The 27,467-nt window shown below is 46.7% G+C and overlaps 1 protein-coding gene across 5 annotated transcripts in view; it reads left to right on the top strand.

Moving 5' to 3' along the window:
* Positions 1-27,467, top strand: part of RIN2 (Ras and Rab interactor 2) — a 232,004-nt gene that overhangs the window by 25,355 nt on the left and 179,182 nt on the right. For all 5 annotated transcript variants that reach the window (XR_009497723.1, XM_059898338.1, XM_059898337.1 and 2 more), the window contains exon 2: positions 16,089-16,198. The gene's annotated coding sequence lies outside the window, so the exon portion shown is untranslated. The remainder of the gene's footprint in view (positions 1-16,088; positions 16,199-27,467) is intronic.

Here is a 27,467-nt window from a genome sequence, read left to right as displayed (position 1 = left end):
ACTGCAAAGCGATACGAGGAGACCTGACTGGTGATGTTCTTTGAATTCTGTGTCCAAAGAAGCGGTGTCGGGCCTGGGAGGGGATTACGGTGCGGACGGGGAGGGTGTCTGATTTCTGGCTCAATTCTCAACTACATCAGCCAGTTCTACAAGACAAATGCTGCATCTTGTGTGTCAAAGCAAGACCAGGCATTCAAAGCCCAGATAAAAATGATCTTCACAGTAATAATAACAACAGTAGTTACTCTCCATCATGTGCTGCTCCGCAGCTAAGGGCACTTCCGGTTATGTTATTGAGTCTTCCAGTCATTAAGCTGAAGGATTGTGATAGATATCAAAAAAGCACATAGTCAGCAAAACCAGATGCTGAGGAACAGCGTTGAAGGGAACTTCTGGCTTGTTTCTTCAGAGGCTGACTTCTGAGCACGGCTGGCCCCCAGCCAGTGTGGAAGGGGGGAGGGACGGAGTGAGCAGCTCATGGGGCAGCGTCTCTGGGCCAGGCCCTGGGCTGGACGTGCCACCGATGTCAGCTCCTCCCACTCTTGCTGCATCCTGGGGTTAGCTGCTACTTCCCACTGTTCGTGGGTCAGCAGAGCTGACCTTCAGGCGGGTGTAATTCACTGGCTTGGGATCCCAAGGTGAGAAGATATGGCAGCCGGGATTTGAGTGAGGAACGTGATTCCAAATCCCAGGACCCGTGATGCCTCCCAGGAAGAAAAACAGATTCATTTTGGCCGCGCTTGTCAAACTGTAGCCAAGCCGAGAGCCTCAGATAAGTAAGCGTCCCCAGATCCAAAAGTTAGAAATTGGAGTCTGTTTACAAACCTGAACACTTAGAGATTTTCTAAAATAAAACCTTTGCTTGCTGAGACTACGCAGCCGCACCACACTTCTAAAAGCATCACAGCTATTGCTTACAGTAATAAGCTATTGCTTATTATTAGTAAGCTATTGCTTACATCGCAGTGCGATGGATTTGGTTTCGATCGGTGCCAGCATATTTTGTGCCTCGAGGGAAAGAAGACACCAAATCTCAAGTCAGCCCAAGCCTAGCGAAACCCACGCCACGCGGGGAGTCCGAATGTCTGCCCTAAAGAAACGCTGTTACGGCTGGTGTAATAGTTGAGTCTTCTCCTCCCTGTGAGCGCCTCTTTAATAGATAATAGCTTTCATTTCTGATTATAAAGGTACTATCTACGTATACACAATTAGAACAATTCCGAAAGATTCAGAGACGAAAATATAAAACACCAAAGCTCATTGATGGAATTCTTGGGCCAGAGTGGAATGTGATTCAGAGCGTGAGTTGGTAACGGAGAAGATATTTCTTGAGAAGCTTCATCCATCGTGGAGGCAGCTATATAATTGGGGCTCTGTTCAAAAGAAGGCATTAAAATAATCTGGAAGCAGTCGTGACCCAGGGCTGTTTGCAGAGATAGCTTCCCATCACGGTCATGAATTTCTGGATTTTGAAGAAGCACTGTCTCCCAAAAAGTCCAATCACAAGGGGCGATGGTGTTTCATTCTTTGCTGAGACATCCCGTGCCCTGCCTTCCTCTGAACCTAGGGTGTCATAAATCTCAGGTCAAACCCAGTGTGGACAGGGGTATCACCGTGGGACCCCCGTGGAGGAATGCAGTTAGGTGAAGCACGCAGCCTCCAGGAGATGGCTGGGGCTGAAGCAAGAGGCTGGCGGAGAGGCAGCGCTGTGTGGTGAACAAGAGCGTGTGCTGTAAAGCCACGGGGCCTCACTCGCTAGCTGTGTGTATCAAGGCAAACGAATAAACGTCTCTGAGCCCCAGTTTCTTCATATGTGAAATGGGGCTAAGAACAGCCCCTGTCACAAAAGAGAGAATTAGAAAGAGTTATGCGTGCATAACAGTTCAGTCCGATGGGCAGTGAGGACGATAATGGAGGTCCTGAATGGGGGGCAGGGCCTCCGTGCATTTTACGCCAGGTTTCCCGGTAACAGAGAGACGCAGGGCAGGCACAGCCTGACCGGATGGTTGCGTTTGCTTGGAGAGGTTAGGAAATAAACCCCAAACTTTCAGGGCTTAACGCAGAAAGGTGTATGTCTGGCAGTGTGTGTTGGACGGCTCTTCTGCAGGTCGGGGCTCAGTGCCCCGGGCTGTCCTTTACTGCAGCAAGTCATCAGGAACACACAGTTACAAGGTCACTGCAGGAGGGGCGAAGGGGCTGCAGACTGGGATGGTGAAATCCCACGTCTAAGAGGGACACACGTAACTGCCACCCCTATTTAGCTGGACAGAACCCAATCCCGTAGACTCCCCAGATGCAAGAAGTTCTGAGAAATAGACGGGGCACGTGGGTGCTTGGGGAGCAGCCGTGGCCTCTGCCACAGGGGCTACCGTGCTGGACGCAGTGCTGTTGGATCACCTACTTATTACACTGCTAGATATAATCATGGGGCGCAAGAGAGAGAGCCACTGACTGTGACTTTGAACAGGTGAGGTTGGGGAAACTCATGTCCTGGCTTCGGGGATCTGTTTAGAAAAGCAGCAGTGTTGCATCACCTGGAAATCCTGCATCCACATCCCCTTCACCGTGCTTTGACAAGAGGCAGATGCCAGCAGCGGAGGATGGTGTGCTACTTGGTTTGGTTTTTTTCCAGGAAAGGTGTATCCAGGTGGAAATCTGTGGCCAGTCTCCCTAACCTGTGCTTGCACTTACAATGCTCCTTACGGTGAAGGGTGCAAAGCCTTCATGCAGACATATGCACTGAAGGTTGTTGACCATCAAAGGTCCCATGATCAAGGTCCCAGATCATCACAGAAATGTTAATGTTTCTCCTGACAGGCTGCTTACTTAAGGGAGAGTGATTTAGAACACATTTTAAATAAAGTCCTGTTTAATTCTTTGAGGTTTTAATGCCTAAATGGTTAGGCGTTCCTTCTCTGGGCTCTGTGACCAGATCCCACAGACCCACATTAGACAAAGTAGATATTTACAGGAGAATTAGTCATAAAATATTCAGTGGATTGATTGCACTGGATTGGCCTTTCTCACAAAGCTCCTTGAGGGAAGGGTCCAGCTGGAGCCTGCCTGTTGCTGGCCGTGTGCCCAGCATCTAACCCCATGCCAGGCATGAAATGTGTATTAAAAAGTGTTGATTATTGTAAAATAATGAAATTTAAAAATAACTGTTGATTTGATGAACTGATCTCTCCAAGAATTCAAAACAGCGGTGATCTTGTGTGTAAATGTTCATCTTTCTCTCCTGCGTTCAAAATGCTTCCCTTGCTGCTGGGTAGGACATGAGCTTTGCGTGGCCTCTTCTGAAACAGGACCCAGGTGGATTGTCCTTGTCTGAATCACTAAGGTGGGCCCTACCTGGCGAACAGGTGCATTGATCTCAGCCACTCAATGAGTATTTCGTGGGCTCCACTGCACACCTGGGTGCTGGGACGCCAGCTCCTGCCTGTAATGGGTGGGGTGGGGACGTGGAGCGCCCGCCAGCCTTGTGGCAGAGTGAGGGGCTGGGGAGGCGACCGTGAGTCGCGTCCACGTCTCCGCAAATGACAGCTCCTTCCACACGCGACCTCAGCCAAGAATTCGCCGCAGAGAGGATGCTGGGGGTCGGTGTCGGGTTTTCAGAGCCCCACAGGATGGGGTCTGCGGGAGGGATTCTGTCGAATTCAACTCCAGCTCAGCCTGCTGCCCTGATTTCTCTGTTGCGTCAGGAAACAACAAATGTTCCCCTGTTGTTCGAGTACTGACTGGAAGAGGCTTCCGTGGTGAGCAGGGTTTACGTTAGTGTGGTTCCCTCACGCTGAACTCCTCCCTCCCACAAATATTTACAGAGACGTTGCTGTGTCCGCAGGCCCGGGTCAGAGAAAGCCGAGGGTCCTCCTCACCACCCGCCCTTTAAATACTCAGCCGCAGCCCCACCAGTGGTCCAGACTCTGCTCGGCACTCCCGTCGGGACCTGCTTGGGAGCTTCCCAGACCCGGGGGGGCATTGCATCCACAACCCCTGTCCTTCTCGCCCTGTTTGGGGCCGCCTTCCTTCCTCTGACCTGGGTGATGACTGTCCCACTGGAGGCTCTGGGAGGCTGGAGGAGAGGCCCCCCCAGGAGGCTGCCTCACTCCGGGTGCCTCTAGAAGCAGGCCCCGAGCAGAGATCCGACTGTAAGTGATTCATCGGGGGGAGGGGGATGTTGGGGCCGGGGAACCCTAGGAAACACCAGGAGGGGAGCGGGGGAGCTGGGAGGCAGCTGATCCAGGGTGTGTGATCTGTCAAATGAGCCTGCGGACAAGGTCGGTGTCAACCTGACTCAGTCACCCTGCTGAGGGTGAGTGCTGGGGGGGCCCAGGATTCCGACGCCTGCTCCCAGCAGGCCTGAATGGGGGCTGTTTGGCGGGAGGGGGGGGCAATTCCCAGCCCTCAGGCCTGCCGTGCCCCCGGGAAGGGCCTGTCCTCCTCTCCCCCAGCCACAGACATCCTCCGGTGTTGGGGGGACAGCGTCTCCTGCAGGGTGTGTCTGAGCCGGGCTGGCACCGAGGCCGGGAGCGCCCCCCCTCCAACCCCGAGGATTATCTGAATTTAGGCGGAAACTTGACTATCCCAGGGCAGCTTGAAACCCAGATGTGGCTTTCCCAATGACTTCTGCTACCTGAGGTTTCATTCAGGGTGGCAGATGGCGTCAGGGGCTCTGCCCTCTGCTGATGTGGTCGGGGCAAGTTGGGATGTTTTGGTGACAGCTGATGATATTTAAGAATTTTTGCTCCGGTCTGCTTTAGTTGTCAGAAAGTCTTTTAAACAGTTGGTTTTGTGGGTGCGTGTGTGAAGGCATGCTAGTGATGACAAAGCGTTCCTCGTTTAAAAAGTTACCTATACTGCTGCGCTGAGACATTCTTGTATTGTGAAGAGTATGTAGGTTTGGCTAGAACGGACATATTTAATGCAGTAAATGGCATTTCGACATACAGAGCTCTGAGTTACAATGGAATGCTGGTTGCTTAGGTCCAAATATCTTTGCGTAACTTCCCAAAAAATAACCCAAATCAACAAATAGAGCAAAGAAAACCATTGTTTACAGATGCCGTCCATATTTCAAGGAGACAGAATTCTACAAACTTCCAAGTTACCTGTGATTAATGAGATAAACACCCAAGTCCAGCCAGGCAGCTCTGGAGCCCAGCCCTGTCCGGAGCAGTGGGCAGAGATAGCAGAGAAAATGTGGAGAAAAGGACAGGAGTCTGGGGAGCCTGTGGTGACCTAGCCCAGAAAACATCACCCCTAGAAAGACAAGCCCCATCCTGGGTGGAAATACTGGAATGCGTGTGGGACCCGAGGCTTCGAGACAGAAGGGGAACCTTGGAAGGTTGCCCCTTGGAGACGATGTGGAGAAAGAACAGTGAAGGAGACTTGCAGAGATGAAAGAGATCAGAATCCCCCTCGCCAAGAAATGCGCGACGCAATAAAGAAACTGCACTTCACCAAACCAACAGCAGGGGGCGCCCTTGAATCAAGAAACCTCGTTAGCCACCCCAGGCCCCGTCCCTTGTCTGTGTCAGCTCACTGCCGATCCAGGAAAGAAAATCTATTATAAAGGGAGCAGAATGCCGCAGGCAACATGCACGCAGAGCTGCAATCAGAAGAAAACAAGAGTTTGAGAATCAAAACGTTTCAGGGGATAAATGTTCACCCCTCTCTAAACACACATATATACCCCAAAGCAGAAGAAAATGGCAGTGTTCCAACATTAGTTAATTAAATATCCTGAGATAAGCATTTTATTTTGTAAGTTTTTGATTCAAGGTTGTCGTACATATATTTGTCATATATATATTTGTGTATGTGTATATATATGTTTATATATGGCAACCTTGAATCAAAGATTTAAAAAATCAGAACTAAAAGGGACAAAACCCAGGAAGATGTGAAATGAGAGTTGGCTGAACCCAGGAGAAGAAGTGAGCTTCAGTTTGCAGATGGTAATGTTGTCCTTGGGACCGTCTCTTCCGAGGACAGCAGACTGACCAATCACCTGGCACCTGCTGTGTTGCACTTTCCTTCCTAAACTGCAGCCCAAGGCAAGCATTCCTTGCCCACAACTGTACTTACTGTCTCTTCCAATGAGAAACAGTTTATAAGGCCAGTCTTGGTGATGGTTTTTACTTTCCAAGTTCTCTATTAAATGAGACTCTAGGAAATACCCAAATACTTTCTAAGGGCAAGTCAAGTGCTATTTGTTAAGAAGATAAAGCTTGCCAAGGAGAGCGTCATCTCCCTTGATAATATGTCAGAATTTCAGAGATAACAAACTTTTCAGAGATGTTTCCAAATTGCATTGAATGACCACGACAACTTCAAGTTCACAAAGTACTTTCCACATGTTGTATTATCTTTAAAGTTGCATAGGGGCTAAAATACAAGGATACGATGGTTTCTTCCCCTCCTCTGTGTGACAAGCAGCTTAGAAATGCTTTGCCTGGTTTACATACCTCGGAAATGAGAATGGCGATGGCTTCCTTGTATGTGACATCTGCCATACACAGCTAACCTTAGACTGGGGGAGGCTCATTTCTCTAAAGATGGACACACCATCGTCACATGTTCTCTTTGCCCACCCGCCATCAAGAGATAAAGTCTCGTCTCTTCCCTTTGAATCTGGCTAGGTTTGAGTCTCACTTGTAACCAGTAGAATGTGGCAAAAATAACACTGCCTTACTTCTGAGGATGAGTTGGAAAAGGTGATGCATTCTCCACCTTGCTCTCTGGACCATGCTGAGGCCGCCACGCTGTGAGGAAGCCCAGACTAGTCCATGGGAAGAGACTGCATGGTCTGAACCTACAAGAAGTAAGAGAAAGATGCCCTGCCACGCTCCACCTGTGCCGGCTGTCTCTCCGCCCCCCACCCCCGCTCCCGCCCTTTATTCCAGCTCCAGCTCCTTTCTCTGTGGCTGCAGTCACATTCAGGACTCTCATCCGGAACCACCCAGCCAAGCCCTGCCTGAATTCCAGACCCTCAGAAACCAGAGAGAGAATGAAATGGTGGCTGTTTCAAGCCACTGACTCTTGTGGTGATTTGTTATGCAGTGTTGGGTATCTAGAATGAATGGAGCCTCGGTGACTAAACAAATAAGGACTGTTTTGAAGAAGGAGTAACTATGCCTAATACCTTTTGTAGTGGTTTTGTTTTGGATAATTTTTAACCGGAACGTCTCTAGATGTAGCTTACAAACTGACCTTTCCACTGGAAAAGAATTGAGTTCTTTTCAGGAGGTTTTCTCTTTTGTAGTTTTAGAGCTTTAAATATCTACTGCTTTTGGCAGAAGTAAGTGCTAGGAGAGAATGCTGGAGAGACCCATTTACCTTGTCCTCGAATGGGGTAACCCTCCAAAAACGCAGCAACTGAGAACATAGGTGCCATCCTCGAGCTTTCCGATGAAGCGTGGTGAGCAACTTGCCTAATGTCCTAGGTCACAATGGAGAGAAGTGACCTCAGACAGAAGGCTGGAGCGAGATTTCATTCCTAATGGTGCAGTGGCCATGCTCTGGATTCCCCCCCCCCCCCCCCGCCTGCCCCTGGAACCTCAGACTCAACTCATCCAGAAGTGAAATAATCACACACCCACTCAATTCCTCTAGTTTTAATAAGGCCAGCGGTCAGGATGCCTGCTTCCCACACAGGAAACTTGACCCCTGGCCTTGTCGATCACAAGGGCAGCTGTTAACCACTTGTCCTTCATTCTCTATCTGTGTATGTGGGTTTGCGGGGAGGGGACGTCTATCCTGAAACAGAAATACACATTTATTCCTGTTAATTTTTCAACTAGTGTTGGACTTTTCCACTTAGACTCAACTTATCTAACAATATAATAATCGTCACCTGCCTGCACCAGCTCCTTCTCACGGCATCCCTGTCCTCTCGGGGGCCCTTTTGGAGCTTCCTCATGTACAGCAGTCGCCCTCTGTAACAGCTCTCGTGTCCGGTACCGTCTTTCCTAGTTCAAAGTCATGGTTCGTGGTTCAGGTCTTCATTATCTGCCCTAAGTGGCCCTTCCACCTCCAGCACCCCACCCCGACACAGACTTCGGTGGCTCCCCTAGGTTTACATTGTACAGTGGAAGCCCCACCCTTGGTCTCGGCCCTTTCCTGGACTGCCTGCCCACTCCCATCCCCAGTCCTCCCAAGGCCAACTGGTGTTCTAATGCTTTGACCTTGGCACATCTGCTTTTGGCCAAGTGGTTTTCTCTAAAATGCCTTTCCTCTTGCTCCCCCGTTGAAACTCCACTCATCTTCTGCATCTCTTTCAGATGCTCACATTTAAAAACAGGGCCCTGTTTGTGTCCCTGCAGTGTCCAGCTGAGACCTTGAGCAAAATCCAGCAAATATTTATTAAAGTGAATAAACAAATGAACTACTGGCCCTTTCCTTAACTGGCAGAATAGAAACAGAAAAGGTTGCAGAGTTACCACGGATGTATCTGCATTCCTGGAAATGGTGGTCATTTCTGAAGTTAAGAAGACGTTTCCATAATAGTGAACCTATTTATTCGAGAAAATTATTTAAAACAATCTTGTAGATCTTATTTAATTTAATCTTACATGTTTAAGCAAAGGTCAAAGAATCTAGTTTAGTGAGTTAGTACAGTGCTAAGGTTTGGATTGCCAAAGGGCAACAAAATTCTTGATTTGTCCTTTGAAAGAAAACATATCAGAGTAAAAGATGATCCACCAAGAGAGGAGGTGTGCCCCTCCCCTGGAAGTGAGAAAAATTTCATAAAGTCATGGCAACCTGGCTTCTGAGGAAAAAACCGAGATCATTGCATAAGGAAAGTTAACTAATAGGTCTATTTTAAAGTAATCGGAAGTAATCTAAAATTTCTCAATTACACAAAACACTTTGGAAAGGGAATAGAAAATATATAGCAAATTTTCATAGGTATATATAGCTTATTTTTCATAGGTATTGTAACTTCTATTAATATTACCAAAAAGTAAATTATTCCTTGGGATAAATGTTCCTGGAACTGTTAACAGGAGACGTTTTTTGGGAAATGTTACTATTCTCATGCAAAGCCAGCATTTGGAATGATTTATGACTATGGGTCTTCATTCTGACTTTTTTTTGTGCCCACTCAGACAATAAAATAGCTAAAGGATAGAGTCTTCTAGACTTACCAGAAATGTTCGTGTGTTGGAAATACCCGTAATTGCTCTCCTAATTCCTTACATATTTCCTTCCTTCCCTCCCCCGTCAGTTTCTTCTCAGGCAGTTTTCTGTGGTTGGGTGGGGGGGGGGGGTCAGGATGCCCTCTAGGGACAAGGTCAAGGACAGGGTCAACCTGACAGCATGAGCTGAACGAGAGAAGCTAAGAAGGTCCTCACAGGTGGCCCCGCCGGAGGGGACCTTAGACGCCCAGCCGCTCTCCTTTGCCGCCCCTTTTAGGTTCCGCCTGTCAGCAGCGGGCGTCCACACCAATTTCCCCAATTCCCTTTTCAACAGCAAAAGTTTATTATTTGTAAAAGGTGGTGATATGAGGACATTCAAATATATAATATGCTGTATATTAGTCAAACACTGACTGAGGTCCCAAAGTGCCGCGTTCCATGAAGACTTAAGCAAGAGCAGAGTTCATCCTGGTCTTCAGAGGAAATTGTGTGGATCAGACAAAATCAAGATCATGATAGTACAACATAGTAACCCATGCTGTGGAAAGGCATGTAAACGAAGATGTATTAACCAAGTGCAGTGAGGCTTCAAAGGAGTGAGGGACACATGACACACGGGACCCAGAGCAGACTTGGGGAGGGGGCAAGGGCCACCAAGGGGGTTAAAGGTGGGGACAGTGGTGACAGATCTGGGTTTTGCCATGACCAGCTTATGGTGCTAAGCAGCTCACTTCACTTTGTCCTGCTTTAAATTGAGACTATAATGCTGCTTGCCTCACGAGGCTGCTGTGATGGTGTAAGGGAGTCGGGGGAAAGCAATTGGCGTAGTGCCTGGCGTGCCATCAGTTCTTCATACGCGCCTGCGGTGACCTGCTGTATTTTGAGATGGATCTTAAAGGAAAGCCTGGATTGGATCAGGAGGTGGCAGCAGAGGGTGAGGGGTTTTAGGCTGAGCATCCTCCGTGTGTGTGTGTGTGTGTGTGTGTGTGTGTGTGTGTCTGTGTCTTTGTGTGTGTGTATGTTTTTGTGTGTGTTTGTGTGTTTTTGTGTGCGTGTGTTTAGAATACAGCAAGTACACCAACCAAGGCGTAGGAGACAGTAGTACTAGGAGCCCATAAGACTTTGAGGGCTGTTCCACAGAGAAATGCTGTCCAGTAGAAATACAATGTGAGCCACATGTCATTCTAAATTTTCTAGGAGTTACATTAAAAAATGTTAAAAGAGATAGGTAAAATGAATTTTAATATATTTTATTCAATGTATTAAAATATTTCAACATGCAGCGACATTAGTGAAAAATGGGTGCTGGAAGCAACATTGAATTCTAATTTGCTTGTGCGGCAAGAGCACCAGATACCTACAACTATAACCTGATGTTAGGAGCACGGTAACTATTGAGATATGGCTGGGGATAGCAAACCCCCTTTTCTGTAAGGCCAGATAGGTTTATCAGCCTCCCTAGTATACTATTTTGTTAAATCCAAGTTGGAAATCTATGCCAGAATGCTAAAACTCAGTCAACAGGTATTAATGCAAGTGCCTACTTCATGCTCCATACTGTGCGATGCACCAGGGTATATGGACAAAGGAAAAATTAAGACCAGCACCTCTGCACACATTGAAACAGTGTAATTAAGCTCTAAAAGCTCTAAGTTCGGGGGTCCACAATGTAATAATTTCAGGATATTTCAAGTAGACAAAATGCTGCCTGATAATATAGATGTGAAATCATGGTTAGTGGGCAAAGCAGAACATACACAGACATATGTGCACACTGAGTGGACGGACATACGAGTTTGGCCTTTCCTGTTTTGTCAAATGAGAGATTGGAGTATAATAAAGATTTTCAAAATGGGCATCTGTAAGTATGGACTTACGCTCACGGGTTCTTGTATCCTCTTTGGGAATGTTTGAAGTGTGTTTTTATTTTAAGGATAATGGTTCATAATTCATCTAACTATATTCTGGGTCATCTAAGGCAATGTTTATCAAACTGTGGGTCATGACTTCTACTGGACTAGTGGCTTATGACTCATTAATGGGCACGTCCAGCATTGCTGTCAATGAAAGTGAATGCACTGGAAAACGTCAGGTTGTAAGTGTTAGGTACTGTTTTATAAAATGTTTGTTTCTGTGCTGTATGTGTGCGTGTAGGTCTGGGTCATGATGTGAACTGTATTCCAGTGGGCAGACGTCCAAAGAGATTGAAAGCCATTAATCGCTAGATCACTGGTTCTCAACCTTCACTCAACATTGGAGTCACCCAATGGGCTTTGAAAATTAAGACTGTGTGGGTCCACCCCCAGAAATTCTGCTGTAATTGATTTCCAGGTGTGACCTGGCCATGGGGCTTGCTTTGTTGCTTAAACCTTCTTAGCCGTGCAGCCAGGGGTGCGACCCTGGCAGGGGTTGAGCCTTGTAGCCAAGTCTTGCCAGGTAATTTCAGTCCTGCCTCTGGTTTGTGTTTCTTTAATTTGCCTTGGGGCCAAGTCTTCCCACAGATTGGAATTGTTGGAGGGGAGGAGGAGGGAACAGGGGGTGCTGAGGGCATAGATGCTTTGCCCCAGGTGAAGGCGAGCGCAGTCTAGTGGGGCAAGTGGATGAAGTTCACAGAGGTTCAGGCAGAGACACGTGGGTTGGGGTGGGGAGAACGCAGAGAGTGGAAGAGAGGTCGGTATCATTTGAATCGTGCGAGCAGTTTCACCTGCTCTTCCCCTCGGAGTCTGCGATTTCCCCAGGTGGTCTGTGTGTGGGTGCCTCGCCATACAGCAGCTTACCTTGAAGGGTGACCCTTGACTGATTCTCTTCCGTTAGCCCTTCCCTCACAGAAGATGCGACTCCACTATCCTCACGTCACAAGGGACGAGTTTCAGCAAAACAACATCATCCCTTACATTAAATTAATCTTGTTACTTCTAATCGTATTGGTTTACATTCTTGTTCTTATCTAATTTGTCATTGTGCTTGGTTTTATAATTGTACAAGCTCATGAGAATAAGGTATTGATACCTAGTTATTTTATTTGTCCATACTTAATTAATATTATAATAGAAACAATATAATGGAGGAAGCACTGGATTTTTTATGCCTTGAAAGGGTAAGCTTCCTTTCCTCACTGGGCCCCTTTGCTCTGTGTGACTGTGCAGCCCACCTGGATACAGTGGCCAGTAAATTAACCCGACCTCTTATTGATCTATTAGCAAAGATCAGAAGACATTGTGTAGTGTAATGGAAATAAAAACAAAAATAAACAAATGGGACCTAATTAAACTCAAAAGCTTCTGCACAGCAAAGGAAACCATAAACAAAATGAAAAGACAACCCACAGAATGGGAGAAAATATCAATATTTGCAAACGATGCAACTGACAAGGGATTAGTCTCCAAAATTTACAAACAGCTCATGCAGCTCACTATCAAAAAAAACCAAACAACCCAATCAGAAAATGGGCAGAAGACCTACAGAGACATTTCTCCAGAGAAGACATACAGATAGCCAAGAGGTACTTGAAAAGATGCTCAGCATCGCTAATTATTAGAGAAATGCAAATCAAAACTACAGTGAGGTATCCCCTCACACCAGTCAGAATGGCCATCATCAAAAAATCTACAAACAATAAATGCTGGAGAGGGTGTGGAGGAAAGGGAACCCTCCTATGTGGTTGACGGGAATGTAAATTGGTGCAGCCACTATGGAGAACAATATGGAGGTTCCTCAGAAAACTAAAAATAGAACTACTATATAATCCAGCAATCCCACTCCTGGGCATTTATCTGGACAAGATGAAAACTCTAATTCAAAAAGATACCTGCACCCCAGTGTGCACTGCAACACTATTTACAATAGCCAAGACGTGGAAGCAACCTAAATGCCCATCAGCAGATGAATGGATAAAGATGTGGTACATATATACAATGGAATATGACTCAGCATAAAAAAGAATGAAATAATGTCATTTTCAGGAACGTGGATGGACCTGGAGGTTATAATACTAAGTGAAATAAGTCAGACAGAGAAAGACAAATATCATATGATATCACTTATATGTGAAATCTAAAAAAAAAATAATAATAATACAAATGATGTTATTTACAAAACAGAAACAGACTCACAGACATAGAGAACAAATTTATGGTTGCCGGGGGAAGGGGTGGGGGAAGGATGGATTGGGAGTTTGGGATTGACATGTACACACTGCTATATTTAAAATAAAATGCCTTTCCATGAAAAAAGAAAAAAAAATTAAAAAAAGAGAAGATTTTATAAGTGATGTAAATGGAGCTTGAAGCTTATTGGGATTATTTTTCAGTAGCCCTATCTACACGTGAAATAGGGGTTCAGAGGAAAATCTGAATTAAGAAGGAAAGTGGGATTTAAATTATTATCAAAAAAAAAAAAAAGGTGAGGATGATGTTGACATTGACTGATGTTGGTGACGGCGGGTGGCGGTGAACGTTTATTGAGCATTTGCTAAGTAACCTGAAACGGGCCTGTGCTTTCCGTGGTTATTTTACTTGATCCTTAGAACAACCCTTTGAGGCAGGTGCTATTACAATCACCCCACTTGACACAGAAGGAACCCAAGTAAGTAACAATTAAGTAACTTGTCTGAGAGATTCAACTGGGATTCAAGACCAAATATGTTGCCTCCAGGCCTTAGAGCTGAGCCTTCTCAAGTACATGGAGAGGGCGGGGAGGCTATTCCAGGCCAGAAAAATGTGAACCCAGGGAATGAAGGAGGGGGTGTGTGTACCATGTGCTGGGGAGGGTACCAGGGGAGGTGCTGGCAAGGAGGTCAGCGACCAGTTACACAGCCTGGCGGAGCAGTGAGACTATGAAATACTGATCAAAGAGTTTAAAAAAAAAAGGATGAGTTCATCCTTTTATACTGATGTAGGAACCCTGATAAGACATCCTGAGAATGGAATAAGCAATGTGCAGGACGACACATAAACATTTATTTAGAAAAGAAACACGTGTGTGTGTGTGTGTGTGTGTGTGTGTGTGTGTGTGTATGTGAGAGAGAGAGAGAGAGAGAGAGAGAGAGATTGAATGTTTGCACAGAATTGATCTGGAAAGATATCCTTCCAAGTTCTGACAGTGTCCACGTGTGCCAAGGATGCAGGCTGCAGGTATTAGTGGTGACGGTCAAAGGAAACTTGAGCTTTTTTTAATTTAGTTTTTATTTTATATTGGAGTATAGTTGATTTACAATGTTGTGTTAGTTTTAAGTGCACAGCAAAGTGAATCAGTTATACATATACATGTATCTATTCTTTTTCAGATTCTTTTCCCTTATAGGTTATTACAGAATATTGAGTAGAGTTCCCTGTGCTATACAGTAGGTCCTTGTTGATTATCTGTTTTGTATGTGGTAGTGTGTGTATGTTAATCCCAAACTCCTAATTTATCCCTCCCCCACTTTGGTAACAACAAGTTTGTTTTCAAAGTCTGTGAGTCTGTTTTGTAAATAAGTTCATTTGTATCATATTTTAGATTCCACAAATAAGTGAAGTCATATCATATTTGTCTTCTCTATCTGACTAACTTAGTATGATAATCTCTAGGTCCTTCCATGTTGCTGCAAATGGCATTATTTCATTCTTTTTTATGACTGAGTGATGTTCCATTGTAGTTATGTACCACATCTTCTTTATCCATTCCGCTGTCAGTGGATATTTAGGTTGCTAAAGGAAACTTGAGCATTGATCTAGCATTTATGTTTTGTTTTCTCTTTGTTTGTAAGCAAGGTGACTGCATTCATGCACTTAGGTAATTCTGAAAAGGTGAGGGTGTTGTTAGGAAAAAAGAAAAATAAATGGAATCATTTGGGAATTTCACATTCTGTCCCATCTCCAAATCCTAGACTTGAAGATTTCAGGACTGTTTACATTGTTGGAGCTGAGGTAATGCAAGGGCTAAAGGAACAAATTGTCACTGAATTCATGGGGAAGACAGCATCCTTGCTGATTAGTTCCTTTTTTAACGTGGAAGACTATTTGGAGTGTTAGATATCTGAGTGTTGGCATAGGGGTGTAGAGAACATTCTGGTAAAGCAAGTCCCCTCTTGCGTTACCTGGCCCAGAGGTGGGAATAGGGATCAAAATAGGAAGAAAAGACCCTTCGAGGTACAGTCTGCCCTCCACATATGTGGGTTCAATTTCTCGAAATTTCGATCCAAGGGGGTTGAATCTGCAGATGCGGAACTTTCAATACGGAGGCCGATTGTATTCACGTACTACGTACACCTCCGTTTTTATTTTTTTATTTGTTTTATTTTTATTGGAGTATAGTTGCTTTACGATGTTGTGTTAGTTTCCTCTGTACAGCAAAGTGAATCAGCTATACGTATACATATATCCACTCTTTTTTAGATTTCCTTCCCATTTAGGTCACCACAGAGCATTGAGTAGCAGCATTCTGTGTGCTATACAGCAGGTTCTCATTAGTTATCCACTTTACATACAGCAGTGTATATATGTCAGTCCCAGTCTCCCAATTCATCATCCCCCCCCAAGCATGCTATTCTTGATGAATGAAAGGCTGGCTTCTAACTTTCCCAGATACTGAGAACCAGGAGAAAAGACATGGAACCTTGGAAAGTGAAGATAAAAAATCCTTTGAGTTAAAAAAATTTTTTTAATTGGGAGAAGAAACGTCACAGCCACTGATGTGTTACCAAAGGGGAGAACGATTGTTAGCATTTGACTAAAGGCCTCCAAGTACCGTCAAATATAAATATTTATTGAGTAACCCAGGCCAAGGCATGGAGCTTAATGATAAGGAACTTGGACGTCGTGGGTTTTGGTATCCACAGGTCCTGGAACCGACCCCACGCAGACACCCAGGATAACTGTGCCCTCACCTCTCAGCACCCCCTCCCAGCACCCCCACCCCTCTCAGCACCCATGCGTACAGATGCTAAGTGGCCAATTCTGTGTGTTGTAGATGGATAAAGGACATGTGGACTTCTGAGCTTCCGCCGGAGAAGATAACAGTTCAAGCCCTCCAGGATGCTGGGCAGGTGGGGGCTGGAGTGAGAGATGCTGGCGTGAAGGGTAAGTGACGACTAAAGCCCCGTGCGCCGCGGCCCGGACTCTTTGGTTTCCAAGTTCCTCAGTGTGCGGGGATACGGTGTGCTCCGGCTTGGTGCGCTGCTGTGGATGTGACCTCTCTCTGACAGAGGGGATCAGGGAGGGTGCTTACCTGTTTCCTGGTACCTAAGGGATTCTGTTGCCATGCAGTGGTTGCAGGGCCCAACCAACATGAGGACAGCTCAGGAGCCCCAGAGAGTAAACTGTAACCGCGCACCTTTATGGAGCGCCAACTGCGTGGCAGGCCCCAGCGCTTTAAGGCATTCATTCATTTCGTTCTCATCTTAGAGCTGGGCCACCAGGGAGCGCAAAGAACCTGGTTGATTACTGAGAGCAGATGGTCCTGATGGTGGCCCCATCCCAAGGGAAAAGCCTCTTCCTCTTTCTCATACATCCCCCGCTTGCCTTTCTCCCCGTGCCCGCGTTTCATCTATTTTTTTTTTTTTCGTGGAATCATAGATCTCTGTATGAAAGGGACTTAGCATCAGAGGGACGTCAGCATAGGTCACCGTGGCAGATCATAGTTTCCCGAAATGGCCACCGTGGTATCGCTGCTCTTCCAGAACCTTGCCGGGTCCCCTCAAGCTGGGAGGTCTGCTTTCCCTCCTCTTGAGTCTGGGCGGGACTCAGTGACCACCTTCACAGGGAAGGTGGCAGAGGTGACACTGAGTGACCTCAAAGCCAAGATCAGCAAAGCGTACGTGGCTCCCAGCCGGCGCTCACACTCTGGGCAGGCCTGCCTGTGAGACCAGCTGGGCCCCGTGGAAAGGCCCCGAGTAGGGGTTCCAGCCGACAGCCCCTCCAGGGCCCCACTGACACGTGAGGGAGACTTCCAATGGCGCCAGCCCCCAGCCTCGGAGCTGCCCCACCGCTGCCGAGTGGAGTGCGGACAAAGTGAACTGTCCCCTCGGAGCCCTGTCCCCGCAGCAGGTTCAGGAGAGGATAAACATCGTCACTGCTTGGTGTTCTCTCATGTAAACCCACCGCGACACCGTTGAAGGTAGATGTCATTCATTACACAGATTTACAAGAAAGAGGAAGGAGGCCGAGTCAGATGAAGTGACTCACCCAAGGCCACATGAAGAGCTGGGATTGGAACCCAGGGCTCCCTGATGCCCAGCTTGTGAGATCCCCCCCTGCCCCAGGGCCCATTCCTTCTGCACTGGGAGCTGGAGCCTTTGCTGTCCCTCAAATACAGCCGTCTCAGAGAAGGCAAACCATTTGGAATAGGAGGACCAGAGAATACAACTTTGGAGAACTAGCTTTACATAGTTTGCTCTGACTCTCTTTCCTTAATTTGAATCCTAGTTAAACCCTGGGATCCTGCCTTAAACATACAGTCCTCTCGGGAAGCTGCCTGCTTTCCCTCCGAGAGCTTAGATTCACGGTATCTGCTCGTGTTACACGAGATTCATATCATGTGAAGTAATAGTCATGTTTCTGTGTCATCCCTGTTTGACTTCAGGCTCCGTGAGGCCAGCGCCTGGTCTGTCTCTCCTATTTTTCATTTTTTAGCACAGACTCTAACCTGTAGTAGACAGTGAATAAATGCAAGTTAAATAAATACCAAAGAGCTGTTAAGTGTGAATTTTCTTGAGAAGACTGATGGTAGCATATAAGGAAGTGCAAAATTCCAGGTATAAATACTGAAGTCTTATCTTGGTGCTAAAGGGTTGTCTTTTGAGGTCAAGGTTTCTTTGTCACTTCCTTTGTTTCCCCTGTTAGATAAAACATCTTTGGGTTTCACGTTTATAAACAAAGAACTTCCACAAAATGCAACAGTAAACTAAACAATAACAGGAACTGGCAGAGCTCTGAGACAGTATTTCTCAGTGGGTTGTTATTCAAGTGGAAGATATTTTCAGAGGTGCAGCATTGGAGAATTGACTTTGGTATGAATGTTGAAGCGTGACATGTAACGTCCACGCTCTTCGCGGTCGGCCTTTGCGCATAGTATCGGTGGCCTTGTGTCTTTCAACTTGAATTTAGTTCCATGTCTGCGTGGCATGGCAGCTGCTCCAGAACTGGGGACAACTCTTCTCTCTGCGTTGTCCAGAGTGTCCAGCACTGGACCCTACGTTCAGTAGGTAGAGTATCAGCAGGACCAGAATATGAGGATATTCGTTTCTTTTATTTTGGCCTCTGGGATCCTAGTTCCCCAGCCAGGGATCAAACCCTGGCCATGACAGTGAAAGCGCCGAATCCCAACCACTGGACCGCCAGGGAAGTCCCGAGGATTTTGTTTTTTAAGAAGGATAAATGAATGCATGCAAAATGTTAGGCAAGTTTAAATGCTTAATCATCTTTTTTTAGTGCCTAATCTATCAGTCAGCTTTTGCTGTCTAACAAACCCCCCAAAACTTAGTAGCTTCAAATAATAGCCATGGATTTAGTTCACGATTCTGCAGGTTGGAAGTTCAGGCCACCTGGGTCAGCTGGTCTAGCTGGGTTTTCTGGGCTGACTGGTTGGCTGGGAGCTGACAGGTGGAGGGAACCTCGGCCCAGGTGACCCACCTCTGCTCTGCTCCCCTCCCCCCAGCAGGTTAGGCAGGACTCCAAGAGGACGCACGTGCACGGCTTCTTGAGGCTGGGGCTTGAGAAGGACACAGGGCCACTTCTGCTGCTTTCTGTTGGCCAGAGCAAGTCACAGGACAGTTCAGATCCGAGAGATGAGGAGTAGACTCCACCCCTGGTGGCAGGGTTTGCAAAGCCTGCAAAGGGGCAAGCTCGCAGGGAGCGTGGAGAACCGTGGCCACTGCGGAAGTGCGCACACCCAGTAAGATGCGGTATTGTGTGGGGGACATTGGCAGCGCTACCTAGCAGGTGGTGGAAATGAAACTCCTTATGCGCTTTATAACTTATGAGAAAATGGAACTGGATTGAGAGGAGAGGCTAGCAGGAGAGGCTGAGATGGACACAGAAGAGAAGAGCCCTGGGTGCCACACCTCCCCCCAGTTCTCCAGCTCCCAAGTCTGGAAAAGGGGGTGTTGAGACAGGTCGGGGGGAGGGGGGATAGAGGCAGAGCGCAGGGTGGATAGTTGGTAGCAAAGAGGGTTTCTTTTCCTCTGCTGCAGTTTTCTCTCCCTCCGTCTGCTGGGAGTGGCAGGCAGATCAGAGGTGGTGAGGAGCCGCCTTCACGTCTGGGTCAGCAGAAGGTGCCCTGCGCGGAATCCGACAATCTGGGGACAGACTCAGTGCCGTCTGCTACAGACTCAGTGCCGTCTGCTTCCTGCCCCGAGGCTTCAAGTGCCTGTGGTTTGTCTGCTTCCTGCCCCTGAGGCTTCAAGTGCATGTGGTTTGTCTGATGGGTTTGTTTGCTGGAGGGGAGGGGAAGGGTCGAATGTTCTGTTTGCTGCCTCCCTTTTACCATGGCATTTCAGGGAGGCTTCACCTTGCACCCCCGGGTCCCAGCCTCCTGACATTTGTTTTGCATCTCCTTGTCACAGTGGCCCTAGAAGGCTGAGACTGAGTTATCCTCGCTTTACAGATGGGGAAACCGAGTGCTGAGAGGTTCAGGAACTTGCCTGGATCACACAGGTGGGCGGTGGCCAGAGCAGGGTTCGAAGCTGGGCAATGCTTTGGGTACCACGGTGCGTGGCCCTGAACACCACCATGCTGTGTGGCCTGCAGGTCAGACAGAAACGGCTGCCCAGCCAGGTGTAATCAGGACAGCGGGGTGTCATCCCTCCCCCTCCCCGGCCGCTGCTTGGAAGGAGGTCTGAGGTCTGAGGACTGTGCTTAGGAAGGTGTCACCCTAGAGAATTCAGCAGCAGCAAGAAGCAGCTACCTGGGGGAAACCCCGCCCTCCCCCAGGTAATCAGGAGCCCTGGGTAATCAGGGTGGGGAATTTCCAGCAGAGTCCTGAGCCCCCCACCCCACCCCTGAGGCCGGGTCTGAGCACCCTGCTTCACAGCGGCCCCGGGAATGCTCTGGTGGGGGCTGGGCAAGCCTGGTCCTCTGCCCAAGTCCTCGGGCCCCTGCTGAGTCCCTTTGAAATATTCCTCACTCACTTCCTCCCAGTTCCTCTGGGAAGGGCTCGTGTGCCCCAGCCACGTGCTCCGAGGAGCGGGACCCCACCGGCATCTCCCCCCGGACGCCCCTCTTGTACCATCTCTGGTTCTCCGGCTTCCCATGCTCTCCATGCACAAGAACGTCCTGAACCAAATATAGTCGATGGAGATTCTCGTTTATGGCCCTGCTCATGGTTTAGTTAAAGGCAGTGCTGCCATCAGCTGGCCGAGACTTTTAAAGGGGTTTCATGAAGATGGAATGTGTTCCTTTTTCTTCATTCTCTTTTTTTCCTTTTTCTTTTCCTCAGTCCTACCCATTCTTTCCAATAGGCGGGTGCAGCTTGGAAGCCTGATGGTAATAAGGAGAAACAAGAATAGCTTGAAAACAGTAGCATTTATTAAAGGCTTTGCCACAAGCCAGGTCCTGTTCTAGGCACGTTACACTTTCTTTTCTCACAACGGTCCTGAGGGGCAGTGGTTTTGTCCCCATTTTACAGATGAGGAAACTGAGGTACAGAGAGGTGAAGTCACCTGTGTGTCATGATGCCTGGCACATTCAAGTGCTTGATGTTATTTGTAAAATGAACCATGTCTTAGTATGAGTCGAAAATTCAGGTGCAGGGGTTTCTATGGGTACTACAGAAGGGCATGAGGGGGGTGCAGCTGGGTCAGGGAAGGGGGAGAGGCCATTCAGGGTGGGGCCTGAGCAGGTGACTGCTGTGGGTAACCGGGGCTCAGTCCCACTGGGGACCTGTGACAGACCATGTACGGGGTATCCGGGAATTGTCCCACCAAGGGACATGGAAGCTGGGGTGTTCCTAGTGAAATCGTGGGGACCTTTTGAAGCAATTGTGAATTTCATAATTATATCCTATAAATTGCCCCCGTTTGTCCAGGGAAGGAAGGAAGGAGAGCCTATTGTGCAGGATTCCCCTGGCTTGCTGTACTTTCCCTTCGTTCTCTGCATCTCAACTCTTCCTGTGCAACACACTGCCCCCAGATGCAGTGGAAAAATTAATAATAAGCGTCTATGTAGCTCCTGCAGTAAAGGTTGGCTGGGGCTTGGCTGATCTGGGTTGGGCTCAGCTGGGCAGCTCTGCTGACCTTGGTTGGACCAACACACATTGGAGGGCAAGAGGAGTGGCTGATCCAGGCTGGGCTCAGCTGGGTGACTGTTTCCGGCCTCTCGCCGAGGTCTGGCCTCAAGCCTGCTCCACCCGAGTGCATTCTAAGTCCAGCCTTACAGTCAGCGGCAGCCCAGGGCAGCTCTTCTCATGACCAGGGGAGAGGCAGGGGGCGCAGGTGGAGACCCAGAGGCCTCTGCACTGCTGCTTCTATGTTATCGTATTGATAATGCAAGTCACACGGTCAAGCCCAAGTCAAGAGGCCGAGCGGTGAACTCTGCCTGTCCTGGGGGTTGTCTACTGTTGGCCTTGGTCGGGACCCAGAAGGCCCACTGCTTCTGCCTAACTGGGCAAATACAAGGGGAAATTTAAAGGCCTTTACCAATGGCAGTTTTGGTTATAACTCTGGGCAAAGCCTCAAATCTTTAATGATAGTCTAAGTTGTTATTAATGGGAGATGACCTGGTTATTAAAAGCTACACGGCCTCAGGTTGCAGGAACTTCTGGTAGCTCGGACCTTCGCCGGGGATTGCTGCCCCACCTGGTCCCACGGCTTTGCTCCTCGTGGACTTGGGAGGTGTCTGGGGTTGTCCGGCTCCCTCAGTGACAACCCACTGCCTCCCCACAGCTGCCTAAAATGGTTTGACTTGGCATCAGCGCGTCCTGGTTGCTCAAGTGTGTCGGACTGAAATAAGAGCAGCCAGTGGGATGAATAAATTGTCAATTACATAGATGTGTATGTTTTCCTCCATTTTGGGAGAACGCTCTGAGTTCTGTGAAAATGTCATTTCTTTGCCTCGATCAGTACCTTGGCTCTCCCGCCTGGCACAAATGCAGTTGAGCTGGAGAGGCGGGAATGCTTTTATGTTGGTTGGAATTAGCAGCAATAGATTTACAGGACTTCTTCCCAGTGAGCATGGAAAAAACTTGCCACTTTATGCTTTTTGTGAGTTCTAAGTCATAAAGCATTCTGCTGAGGGTGGCTTGACTGTCGTGTTCTTGGCCCTGTACGTCTTTCCAAACACTTGTAAATTATTTATACTGTGTTCGCATGTTGGCCAAGCAAGTAAGACCTTGCTGAATGATGGCACCGTGTCTGGCCCAACAGAGCTTTCTAATTAACCCATCAATGCAAAGCATGCGCCTTATGAATGCTGCTAAAATGCCTGTGGACTCAGTGGCTTGTTTCTATCTTCGTGAATGCATAGGGATAAGGCAGAAAGTACCAGCTGTGTGAGCCAATTCGTGTGTCACTTCTGGGTGGGAAGGATGATGGGGGAGTGGAGAGGTGAGATGAGAAACGGAAGCAGGTGTGTTCACAAGCACATGACCACTGTGGGCAGCTGGGGTCAGGCCCTCTGGGGAGCTCTGGGAGATGGCACTGACCTCACCTCAGAGTTACTTCACCCAGGGAGTGAGGACCCTGGGGCATTATCCACCAACCCCCATCCATCATTGGTGAGGACCATTCCAAGGGGCAATAGCTCTTTGGTCTTCCGGCCCACCTAGGCATACCCCTGCCATCAGTCTTCAGATCAAAGAGAGCTGTGGGTACCAGAGGATGGATATTTTGGAGGAGCTAGGTAATTCGTGATTTTTTTAAAGAAAAGTAACATTGACCTTTCTTAAAGTCGAAAAAATGGCACGTATGGGAGGGCGGGTGCTGAGGGGACGTGGGTGAGGCCCCCTTAGCATCTGCTATGGGGTGTGCCAGAGAGTTTGAGGAATGGAAGGAGGGAATTCGTAGCTTTTAAATCTGAGCACAGCGGAAACTAAATCCCTCTGAGGCCTTTGGACGGAATGGGGAAAGGAGAACATTTTTTTTTGCGTGGCTATTTAACTTATTTACATTTTGTCACAGCCATACAATGAAACATTATACAACCACTAAAAAAGGTAGAAGAACTACTGTGATGATATGAAACTGTCTTCAAGTTACAGTTTTGAGTAGAGAAAAAGCGCAATACAGAATGATCTTTAGAATATGTTCCTATTTATAGAAATAGCTTTATTGGGATCTAAATTACATATCATAAAATTCACCCCTTTTAAGTGTACAGGTATGAGTGCTTTAGTAAACTTTTACGGTTTTCTAGAAATTTCATGCAAATGGAATCATACACTGTGTGGTCTTTTGTGTCTGGCTGCTTTCACTCGGTCATCCGAGTTTGTAGCATGTCAATAGTTTGTTTCCTTTTTACTGTGGAAAAGTATTTCATTGATTGGATATATCGCTTTTTGTTTATCCATTCCACAGTTGATAGACGTTTGGATTGATTTTAGTTTTATTATTATGAATAATGCTACTATGAACATCCACATACAAGTCTTTATATGGACGTGGATTTTTATTTCTCTTGGGTAGGTACTTAGGAGTGAAATTTCTGGGTCATATGGTGAGTACTTGTTTAGTTCTTTAAGAAACTGCCAAACTGTTTTCCAAAGAGGCTGCTGCATTTTACTGCATTCCCACCAACAATGGGAGCCTGATTTCTTCCTGTCCTCACAAACAGCTGGTGTGGTCAGTTTTTTTTGATGCTCTGATAGAAGTATAGTCTCATCTTATCGTGAGTTTAGCATTTCCCCGTGATTAAGGATGTTGAGTATCTTTTCATGTGCTTATTTGCTAGTGGGTTATCTTCCTTGGTGAAGTGTCTGTTCAAATCTTTTCTTATGTTTGTGTTGGGTTCTTTATCTTCTTATTCACTAGTAAGGGTTCTGGACTATTGCCCTTTTTTCTATAAGTCTGAAATTATTTCCAAATAAAAAGTTTAAAAAAAAGTGTAACCCCCATCACCCTCCCCATGCCCCTTCAGGATGGTACACCCAGGAATTGTTTCAGTGTGGACATGCTCGTTAAAATAATTCAAGGGAAGGGAGAGATCAGACTTTGAATCTTTGGCCAGAAGGAGTCATTGTCTGGTAACGACACAATGGCTCTTTACTAAATCAAGACATACTTCCTTGACCACTTTTTCACTATGAATGGGAAATTAGTGATTAAAGCATGTCCAGATGTTGGATAAAGGAACGCATGATAGAGCTTATTAATATCTCCCTTCCTCTCCTTACTGTGGAAGTTACTCAGCCTCCTCAGCCTTCCCCTTCAGGTGTGGTCAGGAGGCGCCTGGTGGGCAGGTCACACGGTGGGTCTGGAGGGGTGGGCAGGGCTGGGCGGTCCCCATTCTGGCAACAAGAGCACAGACACACCTGTGTCCAGTGGGCCCCCCACCAAATCCCCTCCTTCTTCTGTAACTTCTCACATCATGAACTTGAACCAAATCCACGCCTGTAGCTAAATGTACTGAATTCAAACAGGACTTAATGGGCTGATTTAGTCAACAGCAGAGGAAATAAGGATGATGAGGTGGAGAAGGAAGACCTTCCAACCCACTTGCCACCTCCCTGACGCCGGCCACGTTGGCCTGTACTTACCGGCTTTCAATTTTCCAAATATTTAGCGAATATCTACTGTTCATTGTTTCATTCATTCACTAAGTCTTTATGAACTCCTAACATGCCACTCCAAACTCAGCCACTGTTTGAGGCTGGGGGTAGGGATGGGAGGGGGGATTAGTAGTGAAGAAAAGGGGCAAAGTGCTTTTCCCCAAGAGGCTTCCATTCTCTTGGAAGGAAGAAATAGATGGATGGAAGTGGGAGAAACAGACAATAAATAATTAAGCAAATAAATACACAATAGATATCAGGTTATAATAAGCATTACAAAATGAAATACAACACAATAAGGAGGTTGAGACAGATGTGTTCATAAAAATTCTGGAAGGATGTACTCTAGAGGATTATTAACAAATAGACCTGTAGTTTTAAAAAATTTACGTTAGTAATTTGTTTTCTAATTTTTCTATAACAAACTTGTATTGCTCTTTTTGGTAAAAAAAAGTTATTCCAAATTTGCCGAAAACATTAGATTTTAAGTCCATATGATTCATTGTGTCACTGGTATCGTAATTTTATAACCAAAAATATTGAAAAAAAATCAACTGGAAAATAATACATAGTCTTTATTGTCTGCAATGTGGTTTCTGCATGTTTTAGGAATTTTGATATGTGGAAATATAAGATCAATAAATTATGGAAAACCAGGCATGTTTATGAAATGCCTTTCTGATGGGTAACTTGGAATGATGAACGGTCTCTTCAAGTCTTGGTCAATTACAAATGTTGCTAAGTTGGCCAGAATAGAAAATAGTAGCATTAAATGCAAGATGCAGAGACCAACCATTTGAGCCCCAAATGCTGCTTCTAATATTGTTTTGTTTTCACTGGCAAAGGGAACTGCAAATGTGTGTCCAGGAGTTCACACAGCAGAACATACAGTCATTGGGTTAGCCTGGCCCAGGAAGACTCCCAGACTTGGAAAGTCAGACAAAAATAAAACATTTTAAGGCCCCACCCAGACTCTTTGCCTGGGGCTCAGCTCCCAGGAACACGAATACATATGTATGATTACGTTGCCCCTCCCTCCTTCCCTCCTTCTCTTTCCCCTCCTCCGTGCTTCCGTATGACTGAGTCTGCCTTTTCATTGATTGGTGCCGCTTTCCAAAAAAGGTGACACTTTGTCTCCTAACGTCACCACTGCTTATAACAACCGCTCACGACAACTCGTGTGGTCACACAACACTCCCACCCAAGACATCCGCCCAAAACCTTCCCACCCTACACGGTCAAGTCATTCCGTTTCTGGTATAGGCTGACGTTAAAATCCACTTGGGAATACATCAGATCCCATCCAAATAGTAACTTCATTGGATGGTTTGCAAGCTTGGTCATGTTTTCTTGTAACTGATTCAAATTCATAGTTATCCATGTACGCACTGATAAAGAAACTCAAAATCTGCGTCCATGCAAATTCTTCTGTTTTTTTTTTTTTTTTGGTTGTGTTGGGTCTTCGTTACTGTGCACGGGCTTTCTCTAGTTGCGGCGAGCAGGGGCTACTCTTCGTTGCGGTGCGTGGGCTTCTCATTGCCGTGGCTTCTCTTGTTGTGGAGCATGGGCTCTAGGCGCGCAGGCTTCAGTAGTTGTGGCACGTGGGCTCAGTAGTTGTGGCTCGCGGGCTCTAGAGCGCAGGTTCAGTAGTTTTGGCGCATGGGCTTAGTTACTCCGCGGCCTGTGGGATCTTCCCAGACCAGGGCTCGAACCCGTGTCCCCTGAACTGGCAGGCGGATTCTTAACCACTGCGCCACCAGGGAAGTCCCCATATGGATTCTTAATTGGCTCTTACTTTAAGTCAGAGTTCCGTGGCTCTACTCACTGTTTCCAGTGGTTTCTGCTGTTCCAGAGTGATTGATCCCAGTAGCTTTGAGGTTTCTTTTTTGTTTATTTTTTACTTCCTTGTTGATTGGATTCTAAGGAGCCCAACTATCACTCCTTTGTTTTATGTTCCTGGATCAGTCATTATTGAGAAATTAAATGATGCTAATTGAGAGAAGGCTTATAATGAGGCAGGAATTCTAGCTACAAAGATAAAGTACACTTTGAGCAAAAGTTAACATTTTAAAGTTTGATAGTATTCAACAAAAGTTAACGAAGGTATATAAAGTACTATTTGACATTGAGTGAAAAATAAGGTATTGGTTCCTTTTTTCTTATAACAAATTCTAGCTTCACTAAAAAGAATTCATTTGTTTTTATATAACTGCATTTTGCACTATACTAGTTCAGTGTTGCCATAACTAAGTTTTATTAGGCTTTGTTTTGAAAATTTGCCTTCTTTTTTCTTCCTTGGACTTTAAAAAGCATAAGTCACAGTGACATGCTCAGTGTGGCATTTGCTGATGCGTAAGAGTGCGTGTGGTTTTAATTTTTGGTTGTTTTTTCTCCCTCGACCTTTTCTTTTAGTTAATGTGAATCACATTGCGTTTTCCACTCCTGAGCACTGATTATTGCCATCCACTTCCTCTGGAGCTCACCACACCACGAGGTCCTCTGGGAAATATGGATTAGTCACAGCTGAGCCAGGCACCTTGCGTGCCACGGTCGGTATCAGCTCCCACAACCGTGCCTTTAGGAGGAAGATGAAAACTGCTGTAGCGTCTTCCTTCGGGGAAGGAATAAGGCCTCAGTTTGGGGGTGTGTACG

The sequence above is a fragment of the Balaenoptera ricei genome, chromosome 15 (assembly GCF_028023285.1).
Source record: "Balaenoptera ricei isolate mBalRic1 chromosome 15, mBalRic1.hap2, whole genome shotgun sequence".
Lineage (NCBI taxonomy): Eukaryota > Metazoa > Chordata > Mammalia > Artiodactyla > Balaenopteridae > Balaenoptera > Balaenoptera ricei.
The sequence above is the reverse complement of the archived record's forward strand: the minus strand, read 5'-3'. Positions and strand labels throughout refer to the sequence as shown.